At 50.3% G+C, this 23,390-nt stretch overlaps 1 protein-coding gene across 6 annotated transcripts in view; it reads left to right on the plus strand.

The window, feature by feature from the left end:
- The first annotated feature begins 5,723 nt into the window (after positions 1–5,723).
- Positions 5,724–23,390, plus strand: part of GTF2IRD1 (GTF2I repeat domain containing 1) — a 91,853-nt gene continuing 74,186 nt past the window's right edge. For 5 of the 6 annotated variants that reach the window (XM_080940632.1, XM_080940634.1, XM_080940633.1 and 2 more), the window contains exon 1: positions 5,797–5,921. The gene's annotated coding sequence lies outside the window, so the exon portion shown is untranslated. Of the gene's footprint in view, positions 5,922–23,390 lie in introns of all 6 variants that reach the window. The other variant, XM_080940636.1, reaches the window with a different exon arrangement.

Here is a 23,390-nt window from a genome sequence, read left to right on the forward strand (position 1 = left end):
TTCTGCCCTTTGATAATTGGAATTATAGGATGGTGGCCTTGGGCGGAAAGACAAATTGATAAGGTAAAACTGGGAGCCACTGGGGTTCCTTACATACACAAGGGTATTTTCTGTGAGTCTGACAGAACATTTCACTACCTGTTTGGGGCTGAGAAAGGAAAAAGTCTCAAGCAAACATTGACTGTGTTAGAGCCTTGGGCTCTCAGTTGGAGAAAGAGGCTTCAACCAAACTCCAGGGGCTCTTCTCCTTTCCCACAGCCTCTTAATTTTCTTGTGTGTGTGATATTCATGTATTCATGAGTATGTTTACATGTATGTGCGTGCAGGCATGTATGTGTGTGTAGGCCAGAAGTCAATGTTAGCCGGCTTCCTCTCATTTCTACTGAGTTAGTTCGTGCATGTGCATGCGTGTTCATATGCACGTTCATGTGAGAGAATGGAGACACACTGGACACATGTGGAGAACAGAAGACAAACCTTTCCTTCCACTTGCTTACCTGTTTAACAGATCCTATCTGTATATACCATTTCTGGGGGTGGGGGAGGGGTGGTTTTGAGACAGGGTTTCTCTGTGTAGCCCTGGCTGTCCTGAACTTCATCTGTAGATCAGGCTGGCCTTGAACTCACAAAGATCCACTTGCCTCTACCTGCTGAGGGCTTGAATTAAACATGGCCGACATCTAGTTTTCACATGGGTTCTGGGAATTTGAAATCAGGTCCTCAGGCTAATGGGGCAAGCCCTTTATTGACTTAGTCACCTCCCTTGCTCACTCGCTCTTCCTTTCCTTCTTCCTTCCTTCCTTCCTTCCTTCCTTCCTTCCTTCCTTCTTCCTTCCTTCCTTCCTTCTTCCTTCCTTCCTTCTTTTCTCTTTCACTCTTTCTTCTTGGAGACAGGTCTCTAATCAACTCCTAGGGCTGATAGTTAGGCTGGCTAGCCAGCAAGACCCCAAGTGTCTTCCTGTTTCTACCTACCAGTACTGGATTTAAAAGCATAAGCAACTACTTCCAGCTTAAAACAGTACCAACAAGGCTGGAGAGATGGCTCAGTGGTTAAGAGCACTGACTGCTCTTCCAGAGGTCCTGAGTTTAAATCCCAGCAACCACATGGTGGCTCACAACCATCTGTAATGGGATCTGATACCCTTATCTGGTGTGTCTGAAGACAGTTACAGTGTACTGTATATATAATAATAAATAAATATTTTTAAAAAGCATATAGAGTAAAATTGGAATGACACAGATTAGCATCGCCCCTGAACAAGGATGACATGCAAATTCGTAAAGTCCATTAAAAAAAAAAAAGAACAACAAAAACTTTAATGTTAACAGTATGTGTACATATGTATGTATGCATTTGTGTGTCTATAGGTGGGTATGTACGTGTACAGGTAAATGTTGAAGCTGAAGTTGTGAGATGCCCAGGTGGGTGCTGAGAACTGAACTCAGGCCCTCAACAAGCCTAGTATGTGTTCTTAACTGCTGAGCCATCTCTTTAGACCCCACGTCTGGCTTTTTGCCTGGGTTGTAGGGACCAAATGCAAATCATTGTGCTTATAAAAAAAGCAAGAGGCTCTCTGCTCCTCCCTGTTCCAGTGACAGCAACATCTTCTCATGCAGTGCCAGCCTCATTCCTTAGACAAGATGGTGAAGGTCGGTGTGAACGGATTTGGCCGAATTGGGCGCCTGGTTACCAGGGCTGCCTTCTGCTCAGGATCTGGCAAAGTGGAGATTGTTGCCATCAACCACCCCTCTATTGACCTAAACTACAGTGTCTACATGTTCCAGTATGACTCTACCCATGGCAAATTCAATGGCACAGTCAAGGCTGAGAATGGGAAGCTTGTCTTCAATGGGAAGCCCATCACCATCCCACTAACATCAAATGGGGTGATGCTGGTGCTGAGTATGTTGTGGCGTATACTGGCATCTTCACCATCAAGAAGGCCGGGGTCCACTTGAAGGGTGGCGCCAAAAGGGTCATCATCTCTGCCCCTTTGGCCAATGTCCCCATGTTTGTGATGGGTGTGAACCATGAGAAATATGACAACTCCCTCAAGATTGTCAGCAATGCATCCTGCACCACCAACTGCTTAGCCCCCTGGCTAAGGTCATCCATGACAACTTTGGCATTGTTGAAGGGCTCATGACTATAGTTCATGACATCATTGCCACTCAGTAGACTGTGGATGGCCCCTCTGGAAAGTTATGGTGTGATGATTATGGAGCTGCCTATCATCCCTACATCCACTGGTGCTGCCAAGGCTGTGGACACGGTCATCCCAGAGCTGAATGGGAAGCTCACTGGAATGGCTTTTCATGTTCCTACCCCCAATGTGTCCATTGTGGATCTGACATGCTGCCTGAAGAAGCCTGCCAAGTATGATGACATCAAGAAGGTGGTGAAGCAGGAAGCCAAGGGCCAACTAAAGAACATCCTGGGCTACACTGAGGACCAGGTTGTCTCCTGTGACTTTAACATCAACTCCCACTCTTCCACCTTTGATGCTGTAGCTGGCATTGCTCTCAATGACAACTTTGTGAAGCTCATTTCTTGGTATGACAATGAAAACGGCTACAGCAACAGGGTGGTGGACCTCATGGCCTACATGGCCTCTAAGGAGTAAGAAACCCTGGACCACCCACCTCCCAGCAAGGACACTGAGAGCAAGAGAGAGGCCCTCAGTTGCTGAGGAGTCCCATCTCAACTCGGCTCCCAACACTGAGCATCTCCCTCATGATATCCATCCCAGACTCCTATAATAATAGGAGGGGCTTAGGGAACCCTCCCTACTCTCTTGAATACCATCAACAAAGTTCTGCTGCATCCGCAAAATAAATAAATAAATAAATAAAAGAAAGAATCTAAGTAATAGAACTATCATCTCAGACTCTTGTCTTTTTTCCTTTCTTTCTTTTTTTTACTTTATATTCCTATTGCAACCCTCCATTCTCTCCTCCCACCTCCCACCTTAGGAATCCCTCCCCCCTTTATCCCCTCCTTCTCTACAGAGGAGGGGAAGGTATCCCTTGGGTACTACCCCACCCTGGCTGTCCTGGAATTCACTCTGTAGACCAGGCTGGCTTTGAATTCACAGAGAGCCACCTGCCTCTGTCTCCCAAGTGCTGGGACTAAACTCATGGGCCCCCATACCAGACCCCTTTTATTTTAAGGCAAGTTCTCGCTATGTAGCCTGGGGTAGCTTTGAACTTTTAAACTTGTGTGTATGGATTTGTGTGCACGTGTTCATGTGCCATGGCACATGAGTAGAGGTCAAGGGTAACTTGAAGGAGTTGATTCTTCATGTTCCCATGGGTCCTGGGAATCAAACCTAGGTCATCAGGCTTCCCACTGAGCCATCCTCCTGCCTCAGCCCCTGAGCAGCTGGAATTACAGGCATGTCTAACAGGCATGTCCCCAATACCCAAAAGAAACAGAGATCTTACATAGCCTTATAGAGACTAGCATCTAGCAGACATTTGATAAACAATGGCTGTTCTCAGCATTATACACTGTGGGAGTCAGGCCATAGCTGGACAAGAGGTTATGGAAAGGAGGAAGTGGAAATTGAGACAGGGGAACTGCCAAGGCAAGTCCCAGGTCACTCGGGTAGAAAGTGGAAAAGCCAGGATTTGAACTCACATGCATCCATCTGCCAGACCGTTGATATTTGTGCTGGCTTTGGTGTCAAACCAGGGCAGGCACCATACGAGTGGGTCAGAGGGCCTGGTTAATAAGGCCTCGAGGCTTCATTAGGTCTCTAGGGGCCCGTCACCTATGGCCTTGTTTCTGATCCCTGGTGCTTTGCCCAAACCCCTCTGTGGGCCCAAGGGCTCTTCTGGTTGGCCCACTGAGAGGAGGCTTGTGAGCCTGTTCCCAGAGATGGTCATTCAAGGTCACTAAATTGTCACTAAGGTCTGGGCTTAGTGTGTATGTATTGAGGTCTGGAAGGAGACTGGGTAAGTTTCTGTTAGGATCTGGTAGATCCTTTTTTATCTTGTCTTGTTTTGTTTCAAGACAGGGTTTCTCCATCTTGCCCCGGTTGTCCTGGAACTCTGTAGACCAGGGTGGTGCTGAATTCAGAGATCCTCCTGCCTCTGCCTCCCAAGTGCTGGGACTAAAGGCGTGTGTCACCACTGCCTGGCAGGATCTTGTAGATTCTTGTTTGTTTGTTTTTATTACCACATAACATGTAGCCCAGGCTGCCCTCTGTAGCTTAGGGTGACCTTGTACTCCAGGTCCTTCTGTTGGTTACTGTGCTGTACCATCTGGTTTTATGTGGGGCTGACTGTCAAACCCAGGGCTTTAATCGTGTTAGACAACCATACTACTCACTGACTGAATTATATCCCTAACCTTCTGGGTATGAGTGTTTTCACTTTCTGAGACACAGTCAGACTTCAAACTCTCAGAAATCCTCTGGCTTCAAACTTCCAGACCCTGGGATTATAGATGAAAGCCATTAAGCCTAGCTCTTTTAAAAAAAAAAAAAAAAAAAAAAAAAAAAAATATATATATATATATATATATATATATATATATATATTAAAACAGGGATTCTCTAAGTTCAGACTGGCCTAGAATTTTCTATGATGCTCAGTCTGGCATGAACTCCTGACTCTCCTGCCTCAGCTCCCTGAGTGCTGATGCCACAGGCATATTTATTTCCCCATGTCCTGCATCTGTTTACTTTTAACTGAATTTGGGGCAGTTTCTCTGGGTGGTGGTTTGGGGACTTGTCCTGTACATGTCTTTCTGTGGTGCCTATTCCAGCAAAGGCCTAGCCGAGCATTCAGGGGACCACCTGGTTACCAACTGTTGGGTCGGCTTGGGACATATGGCTTTGGGAAGGTTGGGGGTGTCCCCTAGTGTCCCCCCTCCCTCATTTAGTAGTATACAGGTCAGATGGAGGGTAAAATAAAACTCGGTCCCAACATTCTGTGCGGTTGTGTTCACCTGTAATCCCAGTATTTGGGAAGTAGAGTTAGGAGGGTCAGGAGTTCAAGGCCACCCTCAACTACATAGAGTTTGAAGCCAGTGTGGGGTATGTGAAACCATCCTAAAACAACAACAATAAGGATTTTCAGGGTGTAGTTGTGTAAGTAATTTTGAATGGTTGCCTTACACACAAAAAGCTCTGGGTTCGAGTCTTCCCAGGTATAGGCTATAATCCCAGCACTTGGGAGGTGGAGCCAGGAGGATCAAATGTTTAATGTTATCCTCCTTTTCAGTTCCTGAGCGTCCAGGACCCAAAAACAGTTTGACTGCAACCAGGGCTTTATGAGATCCTGAGATATAAATAAATAAATAAATAAAAAAGGCCTGGGCCAGGCCATTCAAGATAGAAATCTGGGGTCCCTCCCTTCTGACCTTGGACACTCCAGGTTTAAGAGTGACCTGAAGGGCAAACCACCTAGGGATCCTCCAGGCGTCCTCTGGGTGACCTTGATGTATTCTGATCTCTCCCGGGAGGGGGTTCTAATCCGCGGCTGGGGGAGTCTCCAGGCCCTGAGGTTGCGAGTCCTCCCCCACGGTGGCACGGGGCGGGCCGTGCGGGCTAATCCCGTATGTAAATGACAGCCAATGGAGGGTGGTGTTGCGCGGGGCTGGGATTAGGGCCGGGGCGAATGGCTGGCAATCTTACTGGGATTACAGAACAAAGAGAGAACCTCCCAGAGCCCGGGCTCGGCTTCGCGCTCGCTCCGCGCCCCGCCCTCCGCCGCAACCCGCGCCGGGGGTGGGGGCCCCGCGCAGCCCCCGGCCGGCCGCCCGCACCGCGTCCGCCCTCCTTCCCTCCCTCCCTCCAGTGATTCTGTCCCCCATTCCCGGATTATTAACTCAGCAACCAGAGGCGACTGGATCTACCGAGTCCTGGCCACCGGGCCCGGGCCGGGGCGCCCGGAGCGCTTGGGGATCCTGCAAGGTAAAAAAGGAGAAAGTTTGACTGGGGGTGGGGGTAGGGGTGGGGGATGGGATGGAGGATGATGGAAAGAGGGTGCTCTGGAGCTTGCTTTGGTTTTGAGTCCTTATTTTGCAATCCCTCCCCCCAACCTCAGTGTGTTGTGTGCATGGGAGGTCCCTTCCCCTCCCCCTCCAGGTGTCTCAATTCTAAGGCCCGCCTTTTGGGGTGTGTGTGCACGTGATCGGGATTATAATTCGAGTTTGGAGGGGGATGGGTTGGGATGGTCAGCTTCTTCCCTCCGGATACCTGCTGGAATCGGGGAAAGCAGACACCCCTCTCACCCTCGAATTCCCTGGAGGTGGAGAGAGAAGCGCCCCACTGGCCTGGAGCCCAGCAGGCCTGGATACAGTTGGGCGAATGAGGTCAGTGGTGCTGCCCGGCCGGGGGAGGTTGGTGGAGGGGGTGTCGGGAAGAAGCTTTCCTCCCCCCCCCCCTTTTCCTCTCCTGTCTTCCAACGCTCAAGCTGAGTCTGAACGCTGCCCCAGAGCGGTGGTTTCTTTTGGGGGGGGCTCATTCCTGTAAAGGGCTGGCTTGCATGGTGGGAGCCGGACCTCTGGTTGGTTGGGGGTGAGTCAAAGAGACTTAGGGTGGCAGTTAAAGGGGCACAGAGGGTGCCAACGAACAAGTTTGAGGGAGCCTCGGCCGTGGGTGGTCTCTGAGTTCTTGAAAAGGAGGGGGAGGGGCCAAAGGGTGCCTGGAGTCTCCCCATCCGGAGTCTAGGAGTGTTCACGACCGGCGTGACACCCAGCTTTGCAGCCAGTCAGGGGCTGGGAGAGCGACCTTTCCCTGGCCTCTAAGCCCCAGGGAAACTGGGAGACCGTGGCTCTCGGAGTTTGCTGCTCTGTCAGGAGACTAGCCGAGCTCCAGCTTGGCATCTGGTCTGGCGACCCAGCCTCCCAGGAGTAGACTAGAGGTGGCAGGCAGTTTCTGGGTCCCCATCCTGGGGAAGCGTAAAGAACTCAGGAGCCGGGCTCAGCGATGGAGTGTGTATCTGGAATGTGGGGCGTGAAGGCTGGGCTTCGGCAGCGTTTTAGAGGAGTGGGGATTTACAAGGGGCTCAGAGTGCAGAGATGCCCCTGGAAGCTCAGTGGTCTGTGCTCCCTGTTCCACTGTTGGGGCCCTCTAAGACCTCTGGCCTTGGGAGGTGCCTTGATCCGTTCATTTATTTTAGCAGCGTCATTCCCAGAGGGAAAGGGCACCGGCATTGATTATTTATTCTATTTGGAGCAAGAGGAAGTGGAAGGAGGCTGGTGGCTGGCAGCCGGGAGAAACTGGGCAGTGGGACATCAAAATGGGGTGCCGATACTGTCCCGTGTCTCTCCATCATAAGTCACCGGCTTAGGGCTCCAGGAGTGCGAGAGATTGACTTTGGCCTCTTTAGAAAAATCTACCAGCAGACCTAGAAACGGGCCTAGCATGGAGGTGGGGAGGGTGGTGTCAGAACCCGCTAGCCTGCTGGTTGTGGAGAGCTCGCACTGTATCTCATTCTATAACCAGCTCTAAGGGTGACCTAGAAATTGCCAGTTCCAACTCCAAGGGTCCCAGTGGATTCTAGCTGGGGAAACAAGGCAGGATTGGAAATGTGCAGGTGTCCCTTGTCTTACTGGCCCTAAGAGTTTTGGTCCTGGGCACAGTATGTTCAGGGACATGCCTAACTTACTTAAGTGCTTTGTTGTCTAGATGCAGGGCAGAAAGGCCATTCATTTCCAGGATACCGATGCCATTTTTGTTATCATTTAAGGCAGGCTCCCAGGAGCCCAGTCGGCCTCTGACACGCGGCAGTCTACTGCTTGGTACGTGGAAATAGTCGGAAAGGCAGACGTAATAATAGAGGTCTCGGAGCAGCTGCTCACTTGCTCTATGTGCAGAGATCGGGGTGTGTGCGCGCTCGGGTAATAACTGGGTTGCTGGAGACCTGAGTTGAGCTTCCCTGGTGGGAAGGCTTGGGGGATTCATCACATCTTGAGTGTGACTTCGGGACCACAGGCAACATCTCCTGGCTTGGACCCTGGGTTTTCCTCACATTGGCTCACCTGTGACACCCTGGCAGGACTCATGGGGTCCTTCAGTCTGCCTGGCTTAGGGAGGGCCGTGTTGACTTGTCCTCTTTGCTTTTGAACTTCAAAACCTGCCTAGTTATGTTTGGTCCTGAGCGCCTCCCATATCTGCAGTTCCACACTGTCCTGGCTTTCTCCTGACCCTATCTCGCTCGGTTTGAGTGTGTCCTTTTGGTTGCATTAGATGTGAAGGGGAATGGGCGCTTGCTTGTTGAGCGACAGCATGATGGTATGACTGAATGAATGAATATAATCCTCTGTTAATTTATATCTGTGTGTGTGTGTCTGCCTGTGTGTGCGTGTGTATTTGCGTGTGTCTCTGTGTGTGTGTGTGTGTCTGTAGACTGAGACGTCCTACATGGTCCTAGGCTAATTTCTTACTCTGTAGTTCAGGCTGATCTGGAACTAAGGGCAGTCCTCCTGACCCAGTCTCCCAAATGCTGGGATTACACCAAAGTCCTAGTGTTTTTCTGGGACATCTTTCATTCCTGGTTCCCAAGGGACACTCTGTCAATTACCCTAACCGATGTATTCCCTTAAACACAAGCCTCTCACTGTTTCCCAGGCTTACTGCATCTCTCTGTTCAGGAGTGTGTGTGTGTGTGTGTGTGTGTGTGTGTGTGTGTGTGTGTGTGTGGCAAGCAGCCAGTGACACAAGCCAGGTTCTTTGGGACAAGCCAAGCTGCCTGAGGCCTGCAGAAAGAAACCCTGACAGACACTTGAAAAGCAAGATTTGTGGGGGTCAATTCAGAAGCCCTACAGAACAGAGTGGGGTCCTGGCCGAGGGCTCAGACCTCACACCAAGCTGTTTTTTCTTTTCTTTCTCTCTCTCTCTCTCTCTCTCTCTCTCTCTCTCTCTCTCTCTTTCTTTCTTTCTTTCTTTCTTTCTTTCTTTTTAAACAGGCCCTTATTATGTAGCCCCGGTTGTCCTTGAACTCATGATCCTCCTGCCTCAGCCCTTCCAAGTACTTGGATTGCTCTGCCTGAGCTCAGGCTGCATAAAGACACTCCCAGAGAGGCGGAGACGGGGACCCTTCCCAGAGTAGAGTGGTCCCAGCAGAGACCTACAGGGGAGGGGAGGTGATCCTGGAGAAGAATAGATTTCTGGCCTGTAGGTGCGGAATAGCACTGAGGACTTGGAGAGCCCTTGAGCAGCAGACATGTTGTGTCTAACCGCTCCAATTTGAGCTGGGGACATAGGTAGAGTGCTTGGCACCTAATCATGAGGATCTAAGTTCAAATCCTAGCACCCATGTGAAAAGCCAGGCATGGCGGTGCGTGTATGTCAGTCATTCTGGTACTGGGTATACAAAGACGGATGGACTCATGGGGCTTGCTGGGCAGTCCACCTAGCCCATTTGGCGAGTGCCAAGTTCCAGCGAAAGGCCTGGTCTTACAAAGAAACAAAAAACAAGGCAGTTGGGACTTCATAACTGCAATTTTGCTACCGTTATCAATCATAATATAAATATCTGTGTCTTAGACAACTCCGGTGAAAACATCGCTCGACTCCCCTTAAACGAGTCGTGACCCACAGGTTGAGAAGCAATGTACTAAGTGAATAAAAGATTGATACTTCTCTGCTCTTCCCTCTGGGCAGCTCTTCATGGCTGCCTTGCCTTCCTTCTAGTCTTCCTGTTTTGATGATTACTTATGTTCAGTGGTTTACTGTGGGTGCACAGGGGCAGCACGGGAGGCTGGGGAGCCTGGGCTCCCCCTCACAGTTCACCCCTTGCCTTGCCCTATGATCTAAGAGGAACCTTTGTCCCCGCATCTGCACCTGGCTTGGGTCAGGTTCCTTGAGGACCGAGCGAGCGTGGACCCTCAGTCGGTGTCAGGCAGTGTCTGAGGTAATGGTTATGTGCAGAAGGCTCAAAGCCGACCCTGGAGATAGATGGTTTAGGTTTTCTTCAGCGGATGGACTTTATCCTTCTATGTGTGTGGGATGACTCATGAGAGTGTAGAACTCTCATTGCAAGCACCTTTCTTCCTGACCCCAGTGGAGCCTGCTTGCCCTGGAGCTGTTCGCCGGTCCACCTGTCTCCTTCCTTCAGGACCACCTGCTTCTGGAGTCCAGATTTAGCTCGTAAGAATAAGGACGCCTGGTTAAATTTGGACTGAAGATAAACCAGGGATGATGCAATTCTGCTGAGAACTACTATTCATTTATAGAGTACCCCCCTGAACTGGAGATCTTGGGGTTTTGTAAAGGTCGCTTTTATCTCCTCAGATGAAGAGACGAGATGGGAGCCTTATTTAAGCTTTATGAGTCCATGGCCTCGGCTGAGTCCAGAGCTCTTTTCTTTCTCTGTTCTAACTATCCCTAGGTCTATACCTGGAAGCCTCCATACAATCTAATCTTCAAAGCTGACTGATTCATTTCGGCTTCTCTTGGCATCTGCCTGAATTGCTGTGCCTGGCATCACACTAACTTTGGCAATGTGTCTCCTGGCTCCTTCTCATTCATTCTCTGGCTCGTTCTATATTCACCTGTGTCTAGCTGGTTCTCTCTGCCAACCTGCCTCTCTCTTGGTAAAACTGCCATACACACACACACACACACACACACACACACACACACACACACACCACCACCTTTTTTTTTTCTCTCTCATTGCTCTTGCATAGCCTCTCTTTCTTGTGCTGAGAGTTGGGACTATTCTATCTCTGACTCATTCTGTCAAATCTTTTTCTGAGTCTTTACTTTGACTACCTCTCAATTACATATCACTTTAAACATGGCTGCTTCCTTCTACAAACTAACCTTACTTACCTTCGTTAGGAATTAAAGGTGTGTGTATTCCAGCCAGATCTCGAGGTAATTCAGGGTGTGTCTGCATTCTAGCCGGGTCGTATCTTTGGATGTGATCTCTTGTCAGAGCAGCCATATTCTTAAAATTACTCTATAGGGTTTATTTGCTGTTCCTTTAGCTTTGTCCTTTAGGGGACTGAGGGTGTGGGGGCAAAGGAGGGGACTGGGGTCAGGGCTCACCTTAAGGGACACTTAGGGCAAGTTGGCCAATATATAGTTCTAACTTTGTGTGTGTGTGTGTGTGTGTGTGAGATGGGGGAGAGAAGAGTATAGGCTAGAGGTTAACCTTGGGTAGTTTTTTTCTTAGGAGTGTTTGTTTACCTTGTATTGTTTTTCCACCTTGGTTTAGATCTATTTTATATTTAATTGTGTGTGTTTGTGTGCGAGCGCACGCAAGACAGGCTGAATCTCCTGGAACTGGAGTTACAGGTGGTTGTGAGCCATGGCTTCTGGGAACTAAACTTGGGGTCCACTGTATATCCAGTACATGCCCTTAGCTACTGAGCCATCTCTCCAGCTCCTCCATCCTTGACTTTTGAGACAGGGTCTCTCATTAGCCTAGAACCTGCCAATGAATAAGTCTGGTTGACTAACCAGTATGCTCTGGAGATTTGCCTATTTCTGTTTCCTCAGTGATGGGATTACAAGCGCCCCCATACCCCCTTTTAATTATTGTGTGTACACATCATGGACAAGTGCACCAAGGTGCTTATGTATAGTTCAGATGGTGACTTTTTTGGTGGCAAGGACAGTTACCAGCTGAGCCATCACCCAGTCTTTATCTCTCTCTCTTTTTTAAATGGGATTTGGGTATAGATTCTCATGTTTGTGCCTCAAGCACTTGTGTCTGTATGTGCACATGTATGTGCATGCATGTTCACATGTCACAACTTGCGTTCGGAGCTCAGAGGACGGGTCATACAGTTGAACTTGTGCTTTAGCCTGGAGTCATCCCATCTGGTGTGTTTAACTTAAGTGGAGTTTACAGTTGACTTCATTCTGGGGCCTAGGGGCCCCTATCTCCAGAGAGGTCTGGGTGACGGTGACACGAGATTTAAGACTCTTAGATCCCAAGTGTGAAAACCTCTTGTTTTTGGGATCTATTTTTTGGGAGGCAGAGGCAGGAGGATCTCTACATTCAAGGCCCAGACTGGTGTGCGTTGTGAGTCAGCAGGGGTTATGTAGTAAGACCCTGCCTTAAAGATTTATAAAGCCCACTGAACCCTAGGGGACAGTTTCTTTGCTGTCCTCATTTCAGTGTCGAGATGGGGAGTCTCTCGTGACCCTGTGATGGTCCCAGGCTGGGGAGAGAGGCAGCTTCTGCTGGGGGGACACGAAGTGACACAGCGAATGTCTCTGCCTGTTTACAGTGGCTATGTCTGAATACTGCAGGCTGGGGAAGAGCTTATGAATGAAAATTTTATTTTGAGTAGACCAGGGTGGTCTTGAACTCACAGAGCTCTGTCTAGCCAAGTGCTAAGTTCACTATACCTACTGGGGGAGCCTTCTCGATGGTGGGGTGCTCTCATGTGGGTGTGAGGCGACACAGAACAAGATACAAACAAGTTTGTGTCTCCATTTTCAAAGTTTTTATTAGTAATTATTTTATGTTATGTGTGCGAGTGTTTTGCTTGCACGTTTGTCTGGATACCGGCTGCATGCCTGGTGTCTGGGGGAGGTCGGAAGAGGGCATCAGATCCCCTGGATTTTCAAGCCACCATGTAAGGGCTGGAAATCTGGTCCCTCTGCAGGATCAAATGCTGGTCACTGAGTCATCTCTCCAGACCCAAGACTTCATTGTGAATTGCAGCTGTGTGACTGTAGGTTTTCGAGTGTGTGGAGGGGGCTGTGGGGGTCAAAAGAGGTGGAGTTAGAGAGTTGTGAGCTGCCAGACATGGATGCTGGGGCCAGATACAGGGTTCTTTGCAAGAGCAGTAAATGTTTTATGCCGTCATGGTGGCTTCACCGTCATGTTGATATTTAACTCAGTGCCCTCATTAGGTCCCATCTCTTAGTGCAGCACAATGAGGGGGACCCCCCCCACTCTTCCACCCTCAGACAGGGTTTCTCCGTGCAGCCCTGGATAGACTGGAGGAACTCTGTAGACCTTGCTGGCTGGCCTCAAACTCAGTGGTCCGCCTGCCTCTGCCTCCTGAGTGTTGGGATTACACATGTGTGCCACTGTTGCCTGGCCAGTTTGCTTCTTATAAAATGTAGACTGGGATAGGGTCAGGGAGATAGCTCAGCTATCTCCTGGTAAGGACACTCACTTGCTATCCAAGCTTAATTAGGTGAATTTGAACTTTAGAACCCACATGATGGACTGAGAGAACAGACTCCTGTTTTCCTCTGACCTCCACATTTGCACCACGGTACACTGATGTCCAACATATACCTTACACACACGTGCACGCACGCGTGCGCTCTCTCTCTCTCTCTCTCTCTCTCTCTCTCACACACACACACACACACACACACACACATCAATAATAAAACCAAAACAATAAAATCAATGGAATATGTAGATTTGCTTCTGATCTTCTTGTTGACAGAACAACCGTGAGAGGGGAGTTGCGTTACCTGTGATAGCACCGACCTTTAATCCCAGCACTTGGAAGAATGAAGCAGGAGGATTATGAGTTTGAGGCCATGCCTCTGTTACCCAGTGAAATTGTCTCGAAAATAAAACCATCCTTTGGGGTTGTGGCTGCAGAGATGGCCCAGCTGTTAAAAAGCGTTTGCTGTTCATACAAAGGACCCACGTTTGATTCAGCTCACAAACACCTGAAATTCTCGTCCCAGGATATCCGGTGCTACCTTCAGGTATCCTTGGGCTCTTGCACACACATGGTACACATAAAATCATGTTAGGCCATACACATAAAAACCGAAAACAAAATGAAAATAATGGGAGTCTTTATTATTTCATTTATTCATGGGTCATTCCGCCAGCCAGTGGGAAACACACAGGGCATGTGCCCTTAGTGGTAATCTGTAGGTAGCACTTAGGAAGACCCTCCCACAATCATGGGTGTGTATATTCTGGAGGGCTGGCTGCAGGGTAGCTGGTGACAAGCCTGTACTAACACAGGTCTTGGTACACACACTAACATGATTCTACTTTTATCAGAGCAAGGGGACAGTCCTTTACTTCCTTCGTGGTGGGTTGCTAGCTCCCATATCCGACAGTTACTCTCAATGTTCTGTCTCTAGTCTTAACATTTCTAGATTTTCACATGGATGGCATGACACTGTAGGACTCGGAGACAAGTTTCTTCTACTCAGTATTGTCCACGATGTGGCTCGGACCAGGAATAAATCCTTTTGATCTTTTCCTCCTCACCACCATTGAACCAATGGCCTTGCATTTGCTAGGCAGATACTCTACCGCTGAGCCACGCCCCCAGCCCCTCACTGGGGGATTCTAGGCAGGGGCTCTACCACTGAGCCACGCCCCAGCCCCTCACTGGGAGATTCTAGGCAGGCATTCTATAATACAGCTATATTCTTAATTTTTCTGTTTGAGACAGGGTCTGTCTGTGTAGCCCAGATTGGCCTAGAACTCATTTTGTGAAATAGGCAGGTCTGAAACTCTTATCCCCTGCATCAGTCTTCCAAATGGTGCAATCATAGGTGGTCCACACCAGACTTGGCTCCTGTCAGTTACTTGGATAGGACCCTGTGTTGCAGTTGTGCTGCACACACATCCCAGCTACATCTCAGTGACAGACAATACAGGCATTCCCAAAGAATTTGTGTACTCAGTTTGGGACTATCCAAAGCAGGAACCTCTTTCTCCTTTGTACAGGAGCATCTTCCTTGCCCACTCTTGAGAGCCGACTCTGGGCCAGGAATGTGCCCGCCCCTGGTCTCAGGAGCTGGAATTTCATCCCTCGTTTCTGGTGACTCACACAGCCAGCTCCTGAGATGAAATTACACCTTCCTGCTGCTGCCCTCGGGGCCTCTGGTCCTGGATCCTCTGCAGCCCAGGTGGGCTCTAGAACAATCTATGCTGTAGGGCTGTGGTTGGGATGGTGCCAGGCATCGAGCCGTCTGCTGGGTGATGTCATGTCCATCTCTAATGTTCCCCTTGCTCCCCGAGTCAGCTGGGAGTACGGGGGTGGGGGGGCAAGGGGTTGGGGGGGTCCCGGTTTTGTGTCAACGACTGTAGTTGTTGTTTGCTGTGGAGATTCTGAGTTTCTTTTGTGGGTAGGGAAACAGGATGGGAGAGCCGTGTGGCCCTCACAACCGTGTTTGTGATTTATGTGAGATGGAAGAAAGTATATTTCCTTGTTTGGTGCGTGGTGGGGGATGTGTTTGTATGACAAGCCTTCCCTCTCCTTCCTCTTTCTTTTCTTCTCCCCTTTTCTTGAGACAGGGTCTCAGGTTGCCTTCTTTAGGTAAGAATGACCTTGAACCTCTAATCTTCCTGCCTCCATTTCTCAAGTGCTGGGCTCACTTGCTTTTGCCCCCATGCCTGGTTTTTTAAGTGCTAGGGTTTAAACAGTGTTTTGTGCATGCTAGAGGCAAGGTCTTTACAACTGAGACACCCCCTAGCCCCATGTGTTCTGTGTGTGTGTACGTGTGACTATTTATTGTGCCCGGGTCCATGTACCACAGCACACATGTGGAGGTCAGAGGGCAATTTCTGGAACTCTGTTTTCTCCTTCCACCGTGTGGATTCTGGGCTCAAAACTCAGGATGTTAGGACTGCTGGTAAGCACCCTCACCAGGTAAGCCATCTTGCCTGTCCTTTTTGGAAATGACATCTTACTATATATAGCTGAGGCTGGTCTTGAACTCTGGGTCCAACTCTCTGTTTCCTGAATGCTGGGGCTGCAGGCTTACACTACCACTCCTGGCTTAAATGTGGCTTTTGTTTCTTCTTATGCTTATCAACCCTCCTTCTCTCCCTCCCCCTCCCTCCCTCTCTCCTTCTCTCCGTCCCAGTACTGTGGCTAAAACCCAGGGCAGAACACATGCTAGGCAAGCTTCTACAATTAAGCTACAGCCCCTGTTATGAGTTTAGGGGTTTCGAAACTTTTTGTGTGTGTATGGTTATTCTCGCTTTCCTTTGACAAGTTTGGCCAGCCTCAGCACCCACCCCACATCATCGTATCCCTGTATCCCTTCCCTGTCTCCATAATGGTTGGATCCTTGGACCAGCACTCATCAAGAGGCTTTGGGAAGCTCTGGGCCAGTAGCTGGTGCAGATGGGACCCAGAATACTCCCAGGTGGCTAGACAGGACCCCCTGCCAGCCCACCCACCTCCAGGGTGGTCCTTGCAGCTTCTGGGGGTTCTTGTGACTGGGCCAGGTTGGTCTGTTTATCTAGGAGCTGGTTTTTCAGGAATAGCAGCTTGTAGCAGCAAGGCCCAGGCTTGGGGTGAGTGGGGCCCTGCAAGGGAGGTGACTCCCCTCTTTGTGCACCCTGGCTCCCAGGTGTCGATATAGCACCCGCCCTGCTCCCAAGCAGGTGGGCAAACCGCATCCTTCTCTTTGATCTAGATCCATCGCCCGCCCACCCTGGGCCAGCTACAGCCTGAGTCTCTGTGGTCTCAGCACCTCCACGCTGAAATGCTCTTTGGTCTTCCTGAGTCAGAGGCCATGGCATTGCCACAGGGCGTCCCCAGCTCACAGGGGAGTTCAGTGCAAACATCAGGGCCTTTGAAGCCAGGCAGGAGTGGGTTCGAGTTCCAGCTTGACCACTTCACCTTGGGAACAAAGTAAAACGTCACAGAAACAAAGAACACTCCTGAAGTTGATTGGGGGTCAGTTTTTGTACAGTAACATGTCTCCTCTGGCTAGAGATCATTTCCAAAGACCTTCTAGGTCTAAGATCCAGCCGTAATGCAGACACACCCTGAATTACAGTATGATCTGGCTAGAATAAGGACACACCCTTAGTACACCTTTAATCCCTAACAATGGAGGTAAAGTTAGTTTGTAGAAGGAAGCAGCCATGTTTGAAAGTGATGTCTAATTGAGAGGAGGTCAAAGTGAGGGATCAGAAAAAGACTGAATGAGTCAGAGATGGGATATGCCCAACTCTCAGCATAGGAAAGAGGCTACTTGAGAGAGGTATGTGCACGTGTGTGTGTTTGTGTGTGTGTGGCAGTTTTACAGAGAAAGGTTGCAGAGATAAGAAGCTAGATGACACAGATGAAGACAGAAGGAGCCAGAAGACTAGAACACATTGTCTAAGTTAGTGTGAGGCCAAGCAGAGCAACTTAGGCAGAAGCCAAGAGAAACCAGATTGAATCAGTCAGTTTGGAAGATTAGACTGTACAGAGGTTAGACATTTCCAGGCCTAGGCCTAGGGATAGTTAGGCCAGAGAAGGAAGTGCTCTGGATTCAGCCCAAGCCAAGTAAGGCTTGGGTATATACATCTAAGGAAATAAAAGGGGCATTAATAAGATCTGCCTTATAACCATGTGGGTCCCAAGGGCCTTTACCTGTATCACCTCCCCCACCTTTTCTTTTTGAAATGGAGTCTGATGTGTGTGTTTCTGTGTCCTTTATTTGTGTGGGTCCTGGGGACTTGAACTTGGATCCTTATACTCACTGTAAGCACTTTATCCACTGAGCCATCTCTCCAGCTGATAGACCGGTTGTTTTAAAAGCCTGGGTGCTGACATGGTTACATAGGGCAAGCTGTGCTGTTTGCTTTGCTCGAGACAGGGTTTTACTATGTAGCCCAGGCTGTCCCCCTGCTTCAGCCTCCAGAATGCATCACCATACCCAGCATAAAGAATTTTGGCTGTTTGGTTTTGATTTTTTTTTTTTTTTTTTTTTTTTTTTGAGACAGTGTTTCTCTGGGTAGCCCTGGCTGTCCTGGAACTCCCTTTGTAGGGCAGGCTGGCCTTGAACTCACAAACATGTGCCTCCCAGCCCCTGCCTCTGTCTCCCAAGTGCTGGGATTAAAGGTACTGCTTCCGCCATCGCTACCACCTCCCGGCTATAAAGCATGTTTTAATATTTCCTGTCTGTTTCCTGGATCCAGTAACTACCTGCAGGTCTCAGCTTGGAAGACCTTTTTTTGTGGCAAGTGTCCTTGATCTCCGCTTCTCCAAGCTTGTGTTACGAGCTTCTCCTAGGAGCCCTGTCGCCCGAGTCTTGAGGCCCAGCCACAAATGAGAGAGGTGTCCTTCTGTCTGTCATGCTCACAGACGGCGGTAGTCAGTTTCCATCAAGTCAGGCTGGACAGAACTGGTCTAGCTCACAGTTGCATACCTGAGCACCTTGCCCTGTACTTAAGAGGGTCTAAGGCAGACACAGATGCCAGATCTGGATCACAAGTACAAGTCCAGTCTGGGCTGCAGAGCAAGTTAAAGGCAAGCCTGTGCAACTCACTGAACCTGTGTCAAAGTAGAAAGTAAGCCCGGGGTGCTGGCATGCACTTTTAATCCCAGCACTTTGGAAGGCAGAGACAGGGGCATCTCTGTGAGTTAGAGAACAGCTTGGTCTGCATAGCAAATTCCAACGCAGCCAGGGCTACATAGAAGGACCCCAGTCCCAAACAAAATAAAATGAAGAATGGAAAGTAAATCCAGACACGAGTGGTGCATCCCGTTAACCCCAGCAGTCGGGCTGTGGAGGCTGTGGATCGGGAGGATTAGGAGTTCAAGGTCAGCCTCGGTTGTATAGCACGCTCAAAGGCAGGCTGGGCTACTTGAGATCCTGTCTCCTGCCACTGGATGCCCTGCACTGCAGGGGGTTGGGTAACTGCTTGGTGGTTGTGAGCCTCGTGGGAGGCTGATCATCAAGACTGGCCAGGGCATCATCTAGAATACCCTGTGGAGGGACAGACCTTGGTTATGGTCCACAGGGGAAGAGGGTGCTGAGTTTCACTCTTCAGAACCCCTGGTGTCCCTTGGAGGAACACTTAAGCCTCTTTATGCCCGCTTGAATCCCAGAAAACACCATGGCTACAGCTTGATGGGGGTAGGGGCAAGCAACCAGAGGGGCCTCAGGAAACTCTGATGGGGGCGGATGGCGGTATTTTAGATGTCATCCCATCCTGGGATGAGTTTATGCAGACTTGGGGACAAAAGCCCTGGCTTTTTTTTTTTTTTTTTTTTTTTCTATTCGCCCTTAAACCCGGATCCTCCCCCTACTCCCAAAATGAGGGAGGAATCACACGCATGAGTCACATACCCAGCTGCCTGGGTTTTATTCTGGTATAGGTGTTGTGTTTCTAGTTGATGGGATGCATTCATTCCTTCTCTCAATAATTTATTTTTATTTTATATGCCTTGGTATTTTGCGCATACACACACACACACACACACACACACACACACACAGGGGTGTGGCTCAGTGGTAAAGCCCCTGCCTAGAATCCTCCAGTGAGGGGCTGGGGGCGTGGCTTAGCTGTAAGATACTTGGCTAGCCTTCAGGAAGCCTTTAAATTGAATCCCAGGTATTTGGTAGGGCAGTGAGAGTAAGCCTAAAGAATTAGAGCATGCTGGTTCACATCTGCAATTCCAGCACTTCGGAGACTGAGGCAGGAGGCTGACAGGACCCAGTGACAACAGTGCCTGTTAGACCTCAGCCATGTGGTCTAAATGCCCAGGTTCCTGGTAAGCATCTCTTTTGGAAACCTGTGACTTAGTCAATGCCCCTCTGTAACTGCTTTTTTCCAAATTTCCCGTTTTACTCCTGCCGGCTCATTTCCTAGTTTTTCATCCCCAAACTGCCATCCAGTCACCGGAATCAGCATCCAGTCACCGAAAAACCAGGAGGAGAGCCCGCTGTGGTGGGACCGTCTTCAAAGTAAAATAAAAACTTAAGCTCTTCCTTTTCTGTCCTAGGAATTGTAGCCTGCTCATGAGGCGCGGGTTTCTGTCCAGTTAATCAGTCACACAGCACTAGGTAGGTTGGCGCAGGACTGAGATGGAGCGAGCGGAACCTGGGATGAAATCCGTGAAGAGCCGTTTCTTGGATGTTGTGGCATTTAGGGGTTAGAATAAGAGCAGATGGAGCAGGAGCTGGGGAGTGGTCAGGTAGAGTCAGGGGCAGCAGTCAGCAAGACTGGGTGACCGGTTCAGATAGTAGAAAAGACCAGACTAAGGAAGAAAAGGTTGTAGACTGTCCTGCTGGGGCCGAGGCCAAGAGAGCCCTCAGAGCACTAACTCCTAGTTTAAGTTCTGTTTGCAGATAAGAAAACGGAGGTTGTGGTTGGTCGGTGTGGACAATGCCTCTTCTCTCTTGTTGGAGTTGGAAGCTAGGTATCCTGATCACTACTGCATAGCCTTTCCTGGGGGCTCTGCTCTCATCCCCATTGGTTCAGAGAGTAGAAGGGCAGGAGGCAGTGGGCGGGGCAGCCAGCTCAGAAGAGTGAGTCGTCCCCTGCCCCCCAGCCAGCGCCCAGGCAGGGTTAGATCATTCCAGAGCCCTTGGCTGTTTTCCATGCAGCCTTCATTTCCCGACATGAAAGGGCCTGATGCCCCTCCACCTCCTAGATCTTCTCAGAAGGCGTGTTTACGTCTAGCAGGGGGGTCTCCAGAGACACCAGCTAGGGCCTCCCACCACAGCCTCGCCCCTGGGGCTGGCACTGCCTCAACTCTGGCTTGTTCGCACTCCATCCTGACATTCATCCTGTACTGGCGTAAATATATTGGCATACCAGTGTGGAGAAGCTCTACCGCTGGGAGTCAGGGGTCTCTTGGGCTCCCAGCTGAAAGATAGGCTTTCACGTCCTACTCCGCTCCACGTGTGTGTGGGGGCCACATGGATGATATTGAGAGTTGACATCAAAGCAGTGGGGGTTGGGGTAACTTGGTCATCACGGTTGCTCAGGAATCAGAACTCAGGGTTGCCTAGCCTGGTGTCAGACACTGTCCACATGGCCTCATATGTAGCCCTCATGGTGTCCAGAGCTGTTGATACTCATTTGCCATGCGGCAGCCTGAGTGGGGTAAGGAGAGGAACTTGTGAGGGGAGGCTTGTGCCTCTGAGCCACGCCCCCAGCCCCTCACTGGGGGATTCTAGGCAGGGGCTCTACCGCTGAGCCACGCCCCCAGCCCCTCACTGGGGGATTCTAGGCAGGGGCTCTACCGCTGAGCCACGCCCCCAGCCCCTCACTGGGGGATTCTAGGCAGGGGCTCTACCGCTGAGCCACGCCCCCAGCCCCTCACTGGGGGATTCTAGGCAGGGGCTCTACCGCCGAGCCGCGCCCCCAGCCCCCCACTGGTTGATCCCAGGCAATTGTTAGTATCTTCAGGAAGGCTTAAATACCCCTGCTGGCACCTTCTACTTCATCTGCCATCAGTCGTCCAGATCGTCCAGATACATCCATTTAAGTTGAGGACAGGTCGCCTGTGTTCTGATGACCCGGAAAGAATTTGACCTAGAGCTGCGGGTGCAGTCCCATTGATAGAGTACTTGCCTTGTAGGCAGAGGACCCCGAGTTCTATTCCCAGCATCACATAAACAGTGTCGTACACCTGTGATCCCAGCCCTGGTAAGGTGGAGGCAGAAGGATCAGGAGTTCAAGGTCATCATCAGCTGCGTTGCAAGTCGGGAGGCTAACCTGGGCTGCTTGAGAGCCTGTCTCAAGCAAGCAAACAGTCAAAGGGATTTGACTTAGTGCTGCTGTGTGCATCTTGGCTTGTTAATGTGTACTCTAGGTATGCACACAACACAGGAATTGGCCCACCATGCTTTTCTCCCGGCGTTTTGTGGTTGTCCCTTGATGCATGATTGCTTACAGAGTACCTGTTGTGTAGCAGACACTCTTGTTGGCTCTATCAGCAGCGGTCAGGACGAGAAGGGAGGTCGGTTGGGACCACCATCTCCCACCACATCAAGCTTTTGGGTCGGACCAGCGTGCTGCCTGCCACCAGATGGAATGTATGAGAAACTGGCTGTGAGGTGGGCATTCTTTATTGTGCTTTGAGATGGCCATCCGAGTATCTGACCAGTTCCTGGGCCTGAGGAAATGGCTTAGAGTCTGGGCGTCCCCCTGAACATGGGTTCTTCAACTCGGTGTGTAGGAGGCTTCCGGAAGCATGGATCTTAACCCTGAGTGGTGTGTGTTTCCATCCCTGCTTCCTAAAGAAGGGAGAAGCTCCTTGGAGCCCACCGTGTTCCTTTTTTACCAGATTCCCACAGCCTCCACCTTCCACTCTGTTGGCCTCTCAAGTCCTTGCCTCCTACGGTTTTGGTGTCCTAGTGCCCTTCCTGACCTTTGACCTGCTTCCTGAGGGTGTCAGTGGGCAGTTTTCTACCTCCCACCTCCCTAACTCCACATTTCCCATTCTTTTCTCTCCTATACCTCTGCTGCTTTCTCGTCCCCCCACCCCACCTTGTCCTCCGCTGTACCCCCATAGCTCTCTCCAGCCCAGGGGCCCTGCCCTGACGCCCCTTAGCTTCCGAGGGCCTTGGGCATCCTATAATCAGCTTCTTCCCGCCTTCTTCCCTAGGGTATTGGCATCTGTGTGAATGTTGGAGTTGGGTGTCTCTGGGATTCCTTCAGCTGTCCTCCCTCACGATCCCATATGCCCCTAACTCACTGCTTTCCTGTCTGCTTTGGGCTCAATACCATCTTCGCTTCCCTTTTCAGACTCCAGTCTTGACTCAGGGCAGCTTTACACGTGCCATGACCCTCAGCCCTGTTGGGCATTGTGCCTGCTTAAGCCCTTCTGTGTACAGCTCCTCTTTGCTTGGATGTCCTTGGTCCCAGGGCCTTAAGGCCCCTCTGGGTTGTCTTGCACCCACCTCTTCCTGCTCCTCACCTCTTCACTGCAGCCCTGACCCCCCACCTCACCCACCTGCCCAGCCTCCAGCAGAGGCCGCTGCCCTGCTCAACCCTGACCGCGACACGTGGGCGGCCCAGGCTGGCGGCTGGGTTTCCTGGGCAGCCAGTCATTTGGCAAGCCTTCAAAGTCTGCTCGGCTCTGTGGCCTGGGAGGTGGGTACTTTGGGCTGGGGTGGGGCAGGCGTCCCCCTTGATGACCGCATTGCTGAGGTCAGCTCTGGCATCATCTCCTTTGGGGAGCCACTCCCCCCCACCCCCATTGCCTTCAGTCATTTTGTGCTTCTTGCTGGCCATGAATTTTATCTTTTGAGGGTTTTTGTTTGTTGAGGTCAGATCTTATATAGCCCGGGCTGGCTTCAAGCAGACCCAGTTTATGATTGAGCCCAGGGCTTTGTGCTTCCTGGGGAAGTATTTTGCCAGCTGAGCTGCATTCCTGCCCCGCCACATTTCTACCCTGGACAGAGTGTAATCGTAGTCAAAGGAACACTGTTGCATGCCTGTAATCCCAGCACTGGGGAGACTGAGGCAGGAAAATCAGGAGTTCAAAGTCATCCCGAGCTACATAGCAAGTTTGCGGCCAGCCCTGGGTCCCTTCGTCAGCACCACGTATGTCGATGTGATACATGACTCTCCTCTTGCCTTTAGAGGGATGAGCCTGGAGGACCAGGATTCAGGGTCCTTTTCAGCTATATGTGGAGTATTCGAGGCCAGTCTGAGCTAAGAAGACCCAGCCTCAGAAAACAAAACAACAAAAACCCCACAAAAACTGGTTTGAATCCTAGTAGTTTGTTTTCTTGTCC

The sequence above is a fragment of the Micromys minutus genome (genome assembly GCF_963924665.1).
Source record: "Micromys minutus genome assembly, chromosome: 29".
In the NCBI taxonomy this organism is placed as follows: Eukaryota; Metazoa; Chordata; class Mammalia; order Rodentia; family Muridae; genus Micromys; species Micromys minutus.